Below are 16,632 nucleotides of genomic sequence, written 5' to 3'. Positions count from 1 at the left end.
TGGCTTTTAGATAGATTAATTGATACTAAGTAAAATCAAGGCTCTACCACTAAGAAGGAAGAGGAGAATGAATGTTGGAGTAAGCAACACATTTGTACCCAATAGGTACATGTTGATGACCTATACTACTCAGAAAGATCCCACAGAATGAGTCTGCTGCTTCCAGAATGGGCATGTGGGTAAAACATAAGCCCTAGAGCATTGACCCCCTAAAGGTCTCCCCCTGGGTTTTGTACAAATGAAGGGGAGTGTAGAGCAAATCAAGTCTGCACACAAGGGTAGGTTGAGGACTCTCTAAGGCAATCCCGCCTCAGTAGCAGTTGGGTGATTAGGAGTGTGTAATGGTCCCTTGGGCCTCACGTCTGCCCACAGCATAGGTGTCCAAGTAGTGGCCTTATTGGCTCAACTAACCAACCTGCAGGAAGGGCAGGTATAGCTGGTTTTAAGGACAACTGGAGCCCTGGCCGGTTGGCTCAGCGGTAGAGCGTCGGCCTGGCGTGCGGGGGACCCGGGTTCGATTCCCGGCCAGGGCACACAGGAGAAGCGCCCATTTGCTTCTCCACCCCCACCCCCCTCCTTCCTCTCTGTCTCTCTCTTCCCCTCCCGCAGCCAGGGCTCCATTGGAGCGGAGATGGCCCGGGCGCTGGGGATGGCTCCTTGGCCTCTGCCCCAGGCGCTGGAGTGGCTCTGGTCGCGGCAGAGCGACTCCCCGGAGGGGCAGAGCATCGCCCCCTGGTGGGCAGAGCGTCGCCCCTGGTGGGCGTGCCGGGTGGATCCCGGTCGGGCGCATGCGGGAGTCTGTCTGACTGTCTCTCCCTGTTTCCAGCTTCAGAAAAATACAAAAAAAAAAAAAAAAAAAAAAGACAACTGGAGTCACTCAAAGGCCACCTTCTCCTTGCATCACCTGCAACCTTTCTTCCTGCTACAGACTGGCTTCTGCTCAGCTGAGAATGTGTCTGCCAAATCAGCCTCACATCTCTCAACAAAAAGGAGCTGCACCTTCCTCCCTCTCTCTGGCTGGAACTTCAAAAATGCCAGAGGAGGGCTTTGCTTGGTCCACTGTGAATCACATATCTTGTCCAGCCACAAGGGGAGGCAGGTCTGATGGGCAAAATAATGCTCACTACAGTTAACAGTGGGTGTTAGCTTTGTAGGAACCTTTACTAAAATGAGAGGTGAAAATACGTAGAAAGGCCCTGGCCGGTTGGCTCAGCGGTAGAGCGTCGGCCTGGCGTGCAGGAGTCCCGGGTTCGATTACCGGCCAGGGCACACAGGAGAGGCGCCCATCTGCTTCTCCACCCCTCCCCCTCTCCTTCCTCTGTCTCTCTCTTCCCCTCCCGCAGCCGAGGCTCCATTGGAGCAAAGATGGCCCAGGCGCTGGGGATGGCTCTGTGGCCTCTGCCTCAGGCGCTAGAATGGCTCTGGATGCAACAGAGAGACGCCCCAGAGGGGCAGAACATCGCCCCCTGGTGGGCATGCCGGGTGGATCCCGGTCGGGCGCATGCGGGAGTCTGTCTGACTGCCTCCCCGTTTCCAGCTTCGGAAAAATGAAGAAAAACAAACAAACAAACAAAAAAACAAAAAAGAAAATACGTAGAAAAAGTATTTTCCTTTTGTCATGAACTTTCCCCCCAATTTGATGTTTGCAGTTAGTTTTAGCCATCCGGTAAACACTGCAAAGCACCCATTTGGTACTAGACTCCTGTACTCTTTAGTATCCTTCAGTCATGGTCACAGTTGATTAAATTACAATTTTCACTAAATCCATTTCAGTCCTAAAGATATACTTAAGCTTGTTGATAGGATTTAGGTATTTCTGGTGTCTTCTCAGTAATATTTATTCTAACCACTTCTCTCTTTGAAGCCCTTACCCAGAAGGCTGCTGCCAGTTACTTAGGGCTCTTGGCTTGTAAACAATAGAAGTCCACTCCTATCAGCTTTCGCAAAAGGGATGACAGAACCCATGGGGTCCAAAACACAGGCCTTGGAGGAATTGAAACCTGGAAATGGAGGGCTGTAAGGCATAAGCTATTTTCTCATTTTTTCAGTCTCTCTCTCTCTCTCTCTCTGTCCTTGCCCTTCGCAGGGGCTACATTGATGTTCCCTGCTTTAATCTGCTTTCTCTGAAGATGAGCTTTCTTTGTGCTCATGGGGAAGATAGCTGCCTCCCAACCCCACCATTCCAAAATGAGTATACTGTGTGTTCCTACATCAAGTACACAGACGCCCAAGTACCTAGCTGTTGGGCAAATGAGTTTGTAAAATTTGTATTTTTTTAGTTTGCTCACTTTTATTGTTAGAAAAATGGTGCTGGGGAGCCTGACCTGTGGCGGTGCAGTGGATAAAGCGTCAACTGAAACGCTGACATTGCTTGTTTGGAGCCCTGGGTTTACCTGGTCAAGGCACATATGGGAGTTGATGCTTCCTGCTCCTCCCCCTACAATGAATTTAAAATAAAAATCTAAAAAAGTAAAATAAAAATAGCGCAGGGCAGCGCCAGGTGTCTGTGGTCTGTGAAATTGCAAATTACTTTCCTGCTTGGGAAGGGCCATTGTTTTGCTAATGTGTGCTCTTGAGGGGTCTTGGAGGGCCCAAGGCAGTTTTTGCAAAGGGAGAGAAGAGAAGAAGAGTGCTGAGAAAGAAGCCATGTTTGCAGAGTGACAACAGAGAGAATGCAGAATGCTGAAGAAGAAGCCAGGTTGACAGGGAAAGAGAGGTATGCAGATGGGGAACCTGAGCTGAGGGGCTTTGGGGGCCCTACTGAGGCTTGTGGGGGCCTTTGATTCTAGGAGGAACCAGAGAAGATTCTCCTGGTTGTGGAACCGGAGAATGAATGAGGGCTTTGGGAGCCATTGAATGAGAGGGAAGAAGGCTTCCCTGTGTGGTTGCTCATCGGCTGGTGCGAGACTTTAATAAAGGAATGGCTTGCCATTTTTTGGCTCCATTGTTCCTTTACCAAATCCAATGAGAACCTGCATGTGCATGACCACGATGGCGGCGGCCCCTGGCCATACACTGACCCAGCCCCAGATGTGTTCTTTCTTTTTTCTTTTTTTTAATTTATTTTAGACAGAGAGAGGAAAAGAGAGAGAGAGAGAGAGAGAGAGATCTGTTGTTCCATCTGTTTATACTTGGTTGATTTCCTGTATGTGCCCTGACTTGGCATTGAATGTGCAACCTGGGCGTATTAGGACAACACTAACAACTGAGCAACCTGACCAGGTCTCCTCCTCAGATTCCTAAGTAACTGATCCACTTGAGCTAGGGGTCTTCTCCCCCACTTTTTTTTTTATTCACTACATTTATTTTTTAAACCATAAAATATCTATTTATTTATTTTTAGTGAGTGAGAAAGACAGACAGACAGAAAGGGAGAGAGATGAGAAGTGTAAAGCCAGTAGCCATGGCCACCATCACAGCCACCTGGCACATGCAGGTTCACATTTGATTTGGACAGACGGTAATGAAACAACGGAGCCAAGAACTTGTGGGCCATTAGCTTTAATCCTAGCTTGCAACCGGCGGGCAAGAAATACATACAGTGGGAAAACACTTCCCTTTCTGTTCAGGGCTCCCAAAGTCACTGACTTATCCGAGTTTCCTAGAATCAATAGTTTCTACGTCACCAACCTATTCATCTCTGTTCCCCATCTCCTCTCTGCACAAACTGGCTTCTCCTTCAGCACTCTGCCATCTTGGCTGCTTCTCCTTTCCTCCACGTGGCCTTTCTCTGCTCTCCTCTAGCATGGGCTCCTCTGCCCCATTTTATAGTGTAGAAATAAGAACCTTTAAGCCAATCTACAAATAAAGAAGTCTCTGATACAAACTCATTTATCTGAGGCATAAATGGGATTCCTCATAAGAATGCACCACCCCACATCATGCAACAGTCAAGGGTGTGGGGAAAAGTTTAGTTTTGAAAAGATCTTAGTATTAAAAGGGTGGGAAAGACTTAGTCTTAAAACTAAGCCTTAGGCTATAATGACCCTGCCTGCTTACAGCCTGTCTCCCATACTCAATGCAAACTATAAGCAAGCAAACATTGTATACCATATTTATAAACTTATTTGATCCACAAGAAGCATCAATTCTTTGTTGCAGCACCCTAGTTGTTCATTGATTGCTTTCTCATATGTGCCTTGATGGGGAGGTGGGGGCTCCAGCCGCGCCAGTGACCCCTTGCTCAAGCCAGCGACCTTGGACTCAAGCCAGCAACCTTGGGGTTTCAAACCTGAGTCCTTAGTGTCCCAAGCTGCTGCTCTATCTACTGTGTCACTGCCTGGTCAAGCTTAACTAAAAATTTTTATTTTAAAGCCCTGTTCGGATAGCTTGGTTGGTTAGAGTGTCATCCAGAAGCATGGAGGTTGCCGGTTCGATCTCTGATCAGGGCACATACAGGAACAGATCAAAATTCTTGTCTCTCTCTCCCCCAACCCTTCCTCTTTCTTGCTAAAATCAATTAAAAAAAATTTTTTATTTTATTTTAAGAGGTCTTCCCCTATTTTAGTCAACTGTGGTCAGAGGAACAGGTTCTGATATGATAAACATGCCCCTTGACCCAGTTCTGTGCAGGAAGTGGGAATCTGGATGAGTCCTCAGAGGATGCAGGTCATGGGCTTATTATGTTGTGAAAATCATCCTGAGAACTTCTTGTTACAGATCCCTGTTGGTCAAATAAGTTTGTAGGCCTGACCAGGCGGTGGCGCAGTGGATAGAGCTTCAGACTGGGATGCGGAAGGACCCAGGTTCGAGACCCCGAGGTCGCCAGCTTGAGTGCGGGCTCATCTGGTTTGAGCCAGGCTCACCAGCTTGGACCCAAGGTTGCTGGCTCCAGCAAGGGGTTGCTCAGTCTGCTGAAGGCCCGCGGTCAAGACACATATGAGAAAGCAATCAATGAACAACTAAAGTGTTGCAACGCGCAATGAAAAACTAATGATTGATGCTTCTCATCTCTCTCCGTTCCTGTCTGTCTGTCCCTGTCTATTCCTCTTTCTGACTCACTTTCTGTCTCTGTAAAAAAAAATAAAATAAAATTTGAAAAATTCAAAAAAGTTTGTAAATATGATATATATATGTTTGCTCGCTTATAGTTTGCATTGGGTGTGGGGGACAGGCTGTAAGCAGGCAGGGTTCTTATAGCCTAAGGCAGGGGTCCCCAAACTTTTTACACAGGGGGCCAGTTCACTGTCCCTCAGACCGTTGGAGGGCCGGACTATAAAAAAAACTATGAACAAATCCCTATGCACACTGCACATATCTTATTTTAAAGTAAAAAAACAAAACGGGAACAAATACAATATTTAAAATAAAAACCAAGTAAATTTGGCCCTGGCTGGTTGGCTCAGCGGTAGAGCGTCGGCCTGTCGTGCGGGGGACCCGGGTTTGATTCCCGGCCAGGGCACATAGGAGAAGCGCCCATTTGCTTCTCCACCCCCACCCCCTCCTTCCTCTCTGTCTCTCTCTTCCCCTCCCGCAGCCAAGGCTCCATTGGAGCAAAGATGGCCCGGGCGCTGGGGATGGCTCCTTGGCCTCTGCCCCAGGCACTACAGTGGCTCTGGTCGTGGCAGAGCGACGCCCCAGAGGGGCAGAGCATCGCCCCCTGGTGGGCAGAGCATCACCCCCTGGTGGGCGTGCCGGGTGGATCCCGGTCGGGCGCATGCGGGAGTCTGTCTGACTGTCTCTCCCCATTTCCAGCTTCAGAAAAGTACAAAACAAACAAACAAACAAACAAGTAAATTTAAATCAAGAAACTGACCAGTATTTCAATGGGAACTATGGGCCTGCTTTTGGCTAATGAGATGGTCAATGTGCTCCTTTCATTGACCACCAATGAAAGAGGTGCCCCTTCTGGAAGTACAACAGTGGCCGGATAAATGGCCTCAGGGGGCCGCATGTGGCCCGCGGGCCGTAGTTTGGGGACCCCTGGCCTAAGGCTTAGTTTTAAGACTAAGCTTTTCCTCACACCCTCGACTGTTACATGATATGGGGTGGTGCACTCTCATGAGGAATCCCATTTATGTCTCAGATGAGTGACTTTATATCAGAGACTTCCTTGTTTCTACTGTACATTGGATTAAAGGATTTTATTTCTACACTGGAAAATGGGGCAGAGGAGCCCATGCAAGAGAGCAGAGAAAGGCCACGTGGAGGAGAGGAGAAGCAGTCAAGATGGCGGAGTGCTGAAGGAGAAGCCAGTTTGTGCAGAGTTTGTGCAGAGAGAAGGAGATGGGGAACAGAGGTAAATAGAGCTGGTGAGGCAGAAACCTTTGATTCTGGGAAACTTGGATGAGTCAGTGGCTTTGAGAGCCCTGAATGGAAAGGGAAGTGTTTTCCCACTGTGTGTATTTCTTGCCCGCCGGGTGCAAGCTAGGATTAAAGCTAATAATGGCCCACAAGTTCTTGGCTCCGTTGTTTCATTACCGTCTGTCCAAATCAAATGTGAACCTGCATGTGCCAGGCGGCTGTGATGGTGGCCGTGGCTACTGGCTTTACAATCCCGAAATGTGAAGAGAGTAGTACTGGACAGCAAGGACCACTTTGTTTATTTCTTGCCTGCCTACCTGGCAACAGCTGGTATTTGACAATCAACTAATATATGACCTTGAACAGCCCATTCTTTGATAAACTTAATGGTTCACTTAGGTCCCATAGAGAGAGCAGAGGCTTCTACCACTCTGAGTCTAGATGATGACAGACCCAGAAACTTGCTTGGTCATGAAACCATCAAGATTTCTGATCCCAAAGAATGGTCTGAATCTCAAGGAGATGAACAAATGTCACTTGATCTATGGATTTGTGACATTATAACAAAAAGAGACATGTGAAAAAATGCAAGATTCTAATCTCACTACAGTTTTCCCTTGCAGTGATAGTATCCACTTCTATGGTTTTAACTGTCATCACTACAGAACACTCATAAATCTGTACCGTAGCCTTCCCCTCTACACTCAGCTTTATATGTATTTCCAACTGCACTGGGTATTGCTGTAAATATTCCAAATTTGTTATGACCAAAACAAAACTATCTTTTCCCACAAATTTGCTCTTGCCACATTACCAAACAAGCACTCAATGGTATTTCCTTCTAACTACTGCCAAGCTAGACGCCTCCCTGTATCCTCTCCATCTGTCCCTTTCTCCAAACCCAGAACTTCCCCCTTTGGGTGAGCATTCCTATATCTTATCTGGACAGTTGCACAGACTCCTCACTAACTTTCTTACCAGATTATCTTATTGAAAACGTAAATCCAGTGTTGCTGTCTGCATAAAAAGCTCCTGCTCACCTACAAAGTAAAACCCAAAGCTTCTTAGCAATCAAGGTTCTTTTTAAGATTTTCTAGCTTTTTTTTTTAATTTTATTTATTCATTTTAGAGAGAGGAGACAGGGACAGATAGAGAAGGGAGGGAGGAGCAGGAAGCATCAACTCCCATATGTGCCTTGACTAGGGAAGCCTGGGGTTTCAAACCAGCGACCTCAGCGTTTCAGGTCAACGCTTTTACCCACTGCGCCACCACAGGTCAGGCAAGATTTTCTAGCTTTTGCTTGTCTGGCTGCACCCCTTGTTATGAGCCAGGCATTACGCCTCACCTCCTCTTTACACCCTATTAATGTCAATTTCTCACCCTTCCAGAAACAAGTATTTTCCAACCTAGATGCCAGAATGTATATTCCAGGGCAATGGACAGAAATGTAATGTGCCGTAATGGAGCTATGCGCAAGTGCTAAGGGAGCTCAGAGGAGGAGCGTCCATCAACCTGCCTGCTTGGGGAAGAGGTACTTTCTAACCCCAGAGTAGGAATAGCCAGATGGGGTCCATGGGGAAAGGATTATCAGATACAAAGGCTAGGAGATGGAAAGAGTACAGGAACCTTTTAGAGTGTTTAGCATTTCACTGTGGTGTAGCAGAGGGGTGGGTGGGGGAGGAGGCAGGGGACTGGCAGTTCCGGTCCAGCTAAATTGTAGAGGTGGCAGTGCTGCATATTAGGGAACCAGTTTCAGGAGATTTGCAGGATAAAGAGATCCCTCTGGAGCAGGGGTTGGGAACCTTTTTGACTGAGAGAGCCATGAATGCCACATATTTTATTTAATTTCATTAGTTTTTTTTTTTATTCATTTTAGAGAGGAGAGGGAGAGACAGAGAGAGAGAGAGAGAGGAGAGACAGAGAGAGAGAAGGGGGGGAGGAGCTGGAAGCATCAACTCCCATATGTGCCTTGACCAGGCAAGCCCAGGGTTTCAAACTGACGACCTCAGCATTTCCAGGTCGACGCTTTATCCACTGCGTCACCACAGGTCAGGCCTAATTTCATTAGTTTTTTAAAATTATTTTTTATTTATTCATTTTTTTTAGAGAATTGAGACAGAGAGAGAGAGAAAGCGGGGAGGAGCAGGAAGCATCAACTCCCATATGTGCCTTGACCAGGGCAAGCCCAGGGTTTTGAACCGGTGACCTCAGTGTTCCAAGTCAACACTTGATCCATTGTGCCACCACAGGTCAGGCTAAACGCCACATATTTTAAAATGTAATTCCATGAGAGCCATACAATGACCCGTGTACCTTACGCATTAACTAATAAAAATTTGGTGTTGTCCCGGAGGACAGCTGTGATTGGCTTCAGCCATCTGCAACCATGAACATGAGCGGTAGGAAATGAATAGATTGTAATACATGAGAACGTTTTATACTTTTTTTTTTTTTTTTTTTTTTACAGAGACAGAGAGTCAGAGAGAGGGATAGACAGGGACAGACAGACAGGAACGGAGAGATGAGAAGCATCAATCATTAGTTTTTCGTTGCGTGTTGCAACACCTTAGCTGTTCATTGATTGCTTTCTCATATATGCTTTGACTGCGAGCCTTCAGCAGACCGAGTAACCCCTTGCTTGAGCCACCGACCTTGCGCTCAAGCTGGTGAGCTTTTGCTCCAACCAGATGAGCCTGTGCTCAAGTTGGAGACCTCAGGGTCTCGAACCTGGGTCTTCCGCATCCCAGTCCGACGCTCTATCCACTGCACCACCGCCTGGTCAGGCAAGAATGTTTAATACTTTTAATGTTATTATTTTTTTTTATTAAAGATTTGTCTACGAGCCAGATGCAGCCATCAAAAGAGCCACATCTGGCTCGCGAGCCATAGGTTCCCGGCCCCTGCTCTGGAGTGTAAGGAAGACCTAACAAAAGGCAAAGCTTGTCTGTAATTCAGGAGAGACATGCTCTGGGTGAGAACTAGGGCAGTGAAGGCCAGGATTCTGGGATGGATGGAGAGAAGAGCACAGTCTCCCTGAGAGAATCAATGAGTTAGAGTAGATAAAAGTGAGGGGAAGAGGCGCTCGTGTGCACAGGGAGAGGTGTCAAGCAGGAATCTGGTTCCCTGTATGTAAAAGAATATAATATTGTTAAAAAAAAATTTTAACCAAGTAAGTTTGAAGATCCAATTTACTTTATCAAGCAATTCATGGATTGGGCAGCAGCCCATCTAGCAACTTAATGGGCACTCCAAGAGGCTGTACTAAATGGAAGGGTTTTATAGGAAGAAGGGTGGGGCAAGGGTACTGTTAGCAGAAAATAACGAATATCTTTAGTCCAGGATGTCTACTTTGGGGGTGGGGGAAAGGAACAGCACGGGTTTTATCATGCAGATTGCCTCTTCTTCTAAAAGGGGGTGGTGAAGGACGGAGAGGGCCCATGTGACAGATTACCTCATCAGTGTTGACCAGAAAATTCCAGGCTAGTGGATTAAGATTACATTTCTGGTGAGGGCTGAAACTGCAGTTAAGTGAGGCATTAAATGTAGCTTTGGTATCATGGGTATAAGTGACACCATTTTGGGCCTGCGATGTTCTCTTTAATAATAAAATGCCTACCCATCAGATGTTTTGTGTCTGGTGCCTGGCAGGTTTTCAAGATGGTTTAAAGATATGATGCTCAGAAGTGTGAGATACAAGGCTTTACAGATGTGAAAATCAAGGCCCAGGGGGTCCAGCTTCCCAGATCAGTGGGGGGGATGGGATTAAGATTCCGGACCAGGCCTTTGATCTGAGACCTTGAGCTTTCTATAATGCGCAAGGCAGTCCTAACCACATCCAGTCTGAATTTTTTTTTTCTTTTTAAGCAACTGAGTTTAAATTTTTTTTTTTTAATTTATTGATTGATTTTAATGAGAGAGAAGCAGAAACAGCAATCTGATTCTGTATGTGCTCTGACCAGGGATCGAACTGGCAACCTTTGGATATCGTACGACATTCTAACCAACTGAGCTATCTGGCCAGGGTTGTTGAAATTCTTTTAAGCAGGTTATCTTGAATTTTCTTCTCCAAAAAGACTCCAAGAAATGAAAGAAAGGTTATCAGAGTTATAATGAGACACCATGCCAATCCTGACGACATGATTGGCTGATTTGGGAATTCAGTTGGTAGGAAACCTGGTGAAGTGAAGGAGGCAAGGCCTTAAGCTTTTAATTAAAAACAGTTAACTTCAGCTAATAGCAATAACAATGGAGGCGCCTGGTGATCACAACTTAAATTGTAAATGAAAAACAGAAAGGCACTGTTACATGCTAATGAAGTGGGTGGCTCAAACAAAGGCCGCGGGGGAGATTAGAGGAGGATGTGACCTGGTCCCACCCTGGGTAAGAAGTCTGTGTGGACGCTGGCAGGACTGTAACAAGACCCTGCGCTTCCCGAAAGTTCTGTGTTTTAGTAAAATGTATGTAATCAAATCTAGGGTGGCTGCTCCCTCACATCCAATTTTGTAAAAGATCGTGGATGATCTTTTTTCCTAGTCAAACCAACAAAGAATGTAAAGTAATTACTCTTATGAGCACTGCACTCTTTAGACGCTTTTCCAGCTTTGATGCTTTATGCATGTTGCAAATCTTCCCCCAAGTTCATGGGATCTGTGGTGGTACCAGTGGGGTCCCTGCCATCAAGGGCTCATGTTTGGATAGGAGATAGGACATGTAGGCAGACAGAAAGCTGGGTGGGTCATGTAGGCAAATAACTGTATAGTATAGTAGAATGGGACACGTGCCACACAAATCCAATCACAACAGTGTTACAAAGCTGAGAACAAAGTGCTAAGGGAGCCAGTGTGGTTGGTCTGGGAGGCTTCACAGTGATGTGGTCTGAGCCAAAGAGGCCCTACACCTCACTCCTGGCTGATTACTGCAAGTCAATAGAGGACTCTATAAATGCACATTCCTGGGCCCCCTCCCCAGAGACACAGCTTTTGTATGTCTAGGGTGGGGTCTGGGGCGGGGTTGGGGGTGTCTAGTAAAAAACAACCACCAGAAAACAAACTGCCTTGCCTGATGCTTCTGTTGATCAGCCAGATTTGTAGCCTATTGTTGTCGTTGGGGGACAGGCTCCCAAATAGTCATGCTATTACAGTAGAATGTTGTTGTAAAGCCAGTATCCACGGTCACCATCACAGCCGCCTGGCCCACGCAGGTTCACATTAGATTCGAACAGACAGTAATGAAACAATTGAGCCAAGAACTGGTGGACCATTAGCTTTAATCCTAGCTTGCACCCGGTGGGCAAGTAAAAACACACACTGGGCTCCAAAACCCACTCATTCAGTGCTCAAAAAGCTACTGACTTACCGAGTTTCCTAGAATCAAAGATTTCTAGCTCACTAGCCTTATTCACCTCTGTTCCCATCTCCTTCTCTCTGCACAAACTCTGCACAAACTGGCTTCTCCTTCAGCATTCTGCCATCTTGGCTGCTTCTCCTGGCCTCCTCCACGTGGCCTTTCTCTGGTCTCCTCTCTGCTCTCTCCTCTAAAGCTAATCTCAGGAACTGAGAGAGCAAACTCCCGGTCTGCTCCACTTTATAGTGCAGAAATCAAAACCTTTAATCCAATATACAAAATAGAGAAGTCTCTGATACAAAGCCCTCCTCGCATCAAAAAGGGTGGGAAAGGCTTAGTCCTAAAACCAAGCCCCAGGCTACCAGGATCTTGCCTGCCCACAGCCTGCCCCCAACACACATTAATACAATCATGCCCATACTAAGCAATCACCGGGCAATGGGCTTCCATGTGGGCAGCGCCATCTTTAACAAAGTGAGCATAATATATTTTATCTGCCCAACAGGTGTGAAGGGGTGTTAGTGCTCTGGGGAGGAGGTTTGTGTATAAGCCCACCAGTGGAGAAGTCAGTTGGGCCAGGTCCTGAGGATGTGGTTGTAGAGGCCAAGGAAAGGCCATGTCCTCCCTGCTCAAGGAGCTGAGGATGGATCTGAGTTGGAGTACACAGAGGAAAGGTTGTGACATGAGACTGAGAAGGGGAAGTTGAGGACAACTTTGTAAAAGACTAGCCTTGAATATTGTGCTAGAGTATGGACTTGATTGTGGAGATACTTGAGAACCAGCAAAGATTATTTTCATGCACATGATAGAATAGTATATAGGTCTTGTAGTCATTGTAGGCTTTCAGTTATTCCTACCCTCTCTCTTGTATAAATTAATGAATAATTAAGAATGTGGCCTGACCTGTGGTGGCACAGTGCATAAAGCATCGACCAGGAATGCTGAGGTTGCTGGTTTGAAACCCCAAGCTTGCCCAGTCAAGGCACATAGAAGAAGCAATTATGAGTTGATGCTTCCCGCTCATACCCATGCCCCTTTCTCTCTCTCTTTCCTCTCTCTAAAATCAATAAATAAATCTTTAAAAAAAAAAAAGAAAAAAGAATGTAAGTGAATCTAAGTCAATCAGCAAATTTAGAGCAGAATATGAAGAGGCTTGTCTTAAAACCATCTCTCACTAAAACCATCTCTCACTAAAATCATCTCTCACTAAAACCATCTCTCACTTGGACTATGGACAAGCTTTTTGTAACTGGACACCTTGCTTCAGACTTGCCTTTCTCAGATTTGTCCTCCTTGTTGATTCTGAGAGGTATTTCTAAAATGTTTGTTACATCCTTACTTAAAACCCTGCAGTGGCAGGCCCTGGCCTGGTAGCTTGGTTGGTTATAGCATCGTCCCAATATGCCAAGAATGCAGGTTCCATCCTTGGTCAAGGTACATACAAGAGTCAACAACTGAATGCATAAATAAGTGGAACAACAAATTGATGTTTCTCTCTCACTCTCTCTTCTCTCTCTCTAAAATCAATCAATAAAAATATATATATATATATATATATATATAAACCGTTGAGTGGCTCCCTGTGGTCCCAACACACTAACTTTTATGTTAGCTTCGGGATTCCGGTGATTCTGGTGACACAGGCACTTGTGATCTAGCATTTCCTTATTGTAGGTTTCTGTTGTTGTTTTTTTACAGTGACAGAGAGAGAGTCAGAGAGAGGGATAGACAGGGACAGACAGACAGGAACTGAGAGATGAGAAGCATCAATCATTAGTTTTTCATTGAGCATTGCGACACCTTAGTTGTTCGTTGGTTGCTTTCTCATATGTGCCTTGACTGTGGGCCTTCAGCAGACCGAGTAACCCCTTGCTTGAGCCACCGACCTTGCGACCTTGGGCTCAAGCTGGTGAGCTTTTTTTGCTCAAACCAGATGAGCCCTCACTCAAGCTGGCGACCTCGGGGTCTCGAACCTGGGTCTTCCGCAACCAAGTCCGATGCTCTACCAGGCGTCCCCAAACTACAGCCACGGGCCGCATGTGGCCCCCTGAGGCCATTTATCCGGCCCCCGCTGCACTTCTGGAAGGGGCACCTCTTTCATTGGTGGTCAGTGAGAGGAGCACTGTATGTGGCAGCCCTCCAACGGTCTGAGGGACAGTGAACTGGCCCCCTGTGTAAAAAGTTTGGGGACCCCTGCTATCCACTGAGCCACCACCCAGTCAGGCGGGGTTTTTTTTTCTTCTTTCTTTTGATTTATGTAAGCTAATATGAGTTCATTTAACCCCCAAAAAAGGAGGCAGGGGATTTGTTATTGTTATCAAGGGGAGTAGTGTCTCATGAACATGGGCATGGAAAAAGGCTGTATCTCAGAAAGGGACAAGAGTCTGAGGGGCACTGGCAGCCTGGGGCAGTTTTCTGCCTTTCCTCCCACCTTCAGTTTCCCTCCCCCACCTTTCTGCCCAGCAGCCAGCCCGCTTGGCTTTGGGACTGGTGCAAGCAGAAGGGCAGGCTGGCCCCAAGAGCAGGAGTCAGTCTCTGTACTGACAAACTTGGCTTCAGAAAGTTCTACTCCATTATTCTGTGCCTATGTCTTTGGTTTTTTTATTTTTCTTTAATTAAAAAGATTTTTTAAAATTAAAATCTAATACATTCTCATTGTAAAAAATTGTGAACAATATGTAAGTACGCAGAAGAAAAGTAATTTTTCATATACCTCCCACTCCCTGCCTTCAGAGGTAACTAACTACTGTTGGGTGCCAAGATTCTAGTCAATTTTCTCACCATTATATGCCTACATACTTGTACCACAAATATCTAATATTTTGCTTTTTCCTAAATGCAGTTGTACCACATGCATTTTAATGCAGCTTTTTTTTTTTTTTTCACTTAATATATTTTGTAGCTTTTTTGTCAGTCTGCTCCTTGATTTATCAGACGTTTAAACTTTTTTGAAAATGTTTTGGCCTTGTCCTTATAAACTAATAAATTTTTACCCCTTAACATCAATTTGTTATTTTCTTTATTTATGTATCAAATAATTTTATTTTTTACAGAGAGAGAGTCAGAGAGAGGGACAGACAGACAGGAACAGAGAGAGATGAGAAGCGTCAATCATCAGTTTTTCGTTGTGATACCTTAGTTGTTCATTGATTGCTTTCTCATATGTGCCTTGACCGTGGGCCTTCTGCAGACCGAGTAACCCCTTGCTGGAGCCAGCGACCTTGGGTCCAAGCTGGTGAGCTTTGCTCAAACCAGATGAACCCGTGCTCAAGCTGGCAACTTCAGGGTCTCGAAACTGGGTGCTCTGTATCCCAGTCCGATGCTCTTATCCACTGCACCACCGCGTGGTCAGGCTTTTTATTTATTATATTTTATTTTTTTATTTTTTTTTGTGGCAGAGACAGAGAGAGAGAATCAGGGAGGGGGACAGATAGGACAGACAGACAGGAAGGGAGGCAGATGAGAAACATCAGTTCTTGCCTGACCTGTGGTTGCGCAGTGGATAAAGCGTCAACCTGGAAACACTGAGGTTGCCAGTTCAAAATCCTGGGCTTGCCTGGTCAAGGCACATGTGGGAGTTGATGCTGCCTGCTCCTCCCCCCCTTTCTCTCTCTCTCTCTCCCCTCTCTATAATGAATAAATAAAGTCTTAAAAAAAAAAAAAGAAACATCAGTTCTTCGTTGTGGTTCTTTAGTTGTTCATCGATTGATTTCTCATATGTGCCTTGACGGGAGATGCAGCAGACTGAGTGACCCCTTGCTCGAGCCAGTGACCTTGGGCTCAAGCTGGTGAGCCTTGCTCAAATTAGATGAGCCCACGCTCAAGCTGGCAATATCGGGGTCTCGAACCTGGGTCCTCCACATCTCAGTCCGACGCTCTATCCACTGCACCACTGCCTGGTTAGGCAAACAACAGAAATTTATTTCTCACAGCTTCAGAGTCTGGAAGTCTTAGATCAAGATGCCAGCACAGACAGGTTCTGGTGACAGCCCACTTCTGGGTTGCAGACTGCCAGCTTCTTGTATCGTCACATGGCAGGAAGAACATAAGAGAGCTCTCTGGAGCCTGACCAGGTGGTGGCGCAGTGGATGACCTGGGTTCGAGACCCCGAGGTCGCCAGCTTGAGTGTGGGCTCATCTAGTTTGAGCAAAGCTCACCAGCTTGGACCCAAGGTCACTGTCTTGAGCAAGGGGTTACTCAGTCTGCTGAAGGCCCACGGTCAAGGCACATATGAAAAAGCAATCAATGAACAACTAAGGTGTCACAATGAAAAACTGATGATTGACGCTTCTCATCTCTCTCTGTTCCTGTCTGTCCCTATCTAACCCTCTCTCTGATTCTCTCTCTGTCTCTGTAAAAATCTAAAAAACAAACAAACAATTAAAAACAAACAAGAGAGAGCTCTCTCGAGTTTCTTTTATAAAGGCAATAACTCCATTTGTGAAGGCTTCACCCTCATGATGTAATCACCTCTCAAAGATCTCCTGGCCGGGTCCCCATCACAATAGTATTTGAGTTTCACATTAGTGCAGCGGTCGGGAACCTATGTATCGTGAGCCAGATGTGGCTCTTTTGATGGCTGCATCTGTCTCACAGACAAATCTTTAATAAAAAAAAAAAAATAACATGCCTGACCTGTGGTGGTGCAGTGGATAAAGCGTCAACCTGGAAATGCTGAGGTCACCGGTTCGAAACCCTGGGCTTGCCTGGTCAAGGCACATATGGGAGTTGATGCTTCCTGCTCCTCCCCCCTTCTCTCTGTCTCTCTCTCCTCTCCCTCTCTCTCTCTCTCTCTCTCTCTCTCCTCTCTAGAAATTAATAAATAAAAAAAAATAAAAAAAATAATAACGTTAAAAATATAAAACATTCTCATGTATTACAATCTACTCATTTCCTACTGGTCATGTTCAGGGTTGCGTGTGGCTGGAGCCAATCACAGCTGTCCTCCAGGACAACACCAAATTTTTATTGGATAATGTGTAAGGCAGTGGTCCCCAACCTTTTTTGGGCCACGGACCGGTTTAATGTCAGAAAATATTTTCACGG

The 16,632-nt window shown here is 46.0% G+C and overlaps 1 protein-coding gene and 1 non-coding gene across 2 annotated transcripts in view; both read left to right on the top strand.

Moving 5' to 3' along the window:
- Positions 1-16,632, top strand: part of MTA3 (metastasis associated 1 family member 3) — a 244,599-nt gene that overhangs the window by 22,199 nt on the left and 205,768 nt on the right. The gene's annotated exons all lie outside the window — the stretch shown is intronic.
- TRNAD-GUC (transfer RNA aspartic acid (anticodon GUC)) lies at positions 5,326-5,401 on the top strand. The gene has a single exon. It is a non-coding gene; the product is annotated as a tRNA-Asp (tRNA).

Source organism: Saccopteryx leptura, chromosome 3, assembly GCF_036850995.1.
Source record: "Saccopteryx leptura isolate mSacLep1 chromosome 3, mSacLep1_pri_phased_curated, whole genome shotgun sequence".
Taxonomy (NCBI): Eukaryota; Metazoa; Chordata; class Mammalia; order Chiroptera; family Emballonuridae; genus Saccopteryx; species Saccopteryx leptura.
Note: the sequence above shows the minus strand (reverse complement) of the source record. Positions and strands in the feature narration are given on the sequence as shown.